This window comes from Triticum dicoccoides, chromosome 4B, assembly GCF_002162155.2.
Source record: "Triticum dicoccoides isolate Atlit2015 ecotype Zavitan chromosome 4B, WEW_v2.0, whole genome shotgun sequence".
Taxonomy (NCBI): domain Eukaryota; kingdom Viridiplantae; phylum Streptophyta; class Magnoliopsida; order Poales; family Poaceae; genus Triticum; species Triticum dicoccoides.
In genome coordinates, this window is record NC_041387.1 from 450678629 (window position 1) to 450679580 (window position 952).

Sequence of the window (952 nt, forward strand, 5' to 3'; positions counted from 1 at the left end):
CTGATATCAAGTAATTGTTTTCTTTGTATGGCAGGGCTTGGAGAAAATTCACCAAAAAAGCTCCGGGACTACCGAAGAAGCTGCAATTTAGGCACCCGAAAGTAAGTACTATATAGTAGCATATTCCAGGCATCTCCTAGTGATTCAAGCGCTAGTTTCATCAATACCATTTAGCATGCTTGCTAATTATCAGTTTGATTGACCTCTATTTCTTGTAAAGTGGTTGTGGCAGGAACAAGGGAATGATTTCTGTGGATACTACATTTGCGAGTCCATCCGCCACATGACCTGTGAGCGGGGCTACTCCGACAAACAATATGAAGTGCGTAAATAACAATATTCACAATTTTATTTTATTACCATCATTTGTATTGAGTTTCATTCATTCATATATATATATATATATATATATATATGTATTGACCCCCTTCTTAAAATTAGATGTTTCGGATGCGGGATGAACTCCTAGCACCAGATCGCATGCGAGCAATTCAAGAGGAATTGGCGACATTCTTTCTTGACCACATGATCGCTGAATACGGAGAATACTATGTGGACCACGCGTCCGTATTTTAGGAGATTATATATTTGTAAAAGATAATTATTGTATATATGTAGCCGGTAGTGTCGGATAGATATACGAGAACTTGTTTGTTCGACCAATCTCTCGGAGAAGGAGAGGTGGTCGATATCACTTCTCTCTGTATGCATATATGTTCATGACGATCTTCTGTTTGCTTACTAGCTAGCTAGCGTGTCTAGCTAGTCCTCTCTATACGTATGTATGTATGGTACGTAGCGTCGACCAAGCACGGACAAAAGAGAGGACACTTCTCTCTATTAATTAGCTAGCTATAGCACAATATATGAAACACCTAAATTAACCCCCCAAACCCCCCCCCCCCATTTTCCAAAAAAAAAACAAAAACCCCAGCCACAGAAATGCTGACGC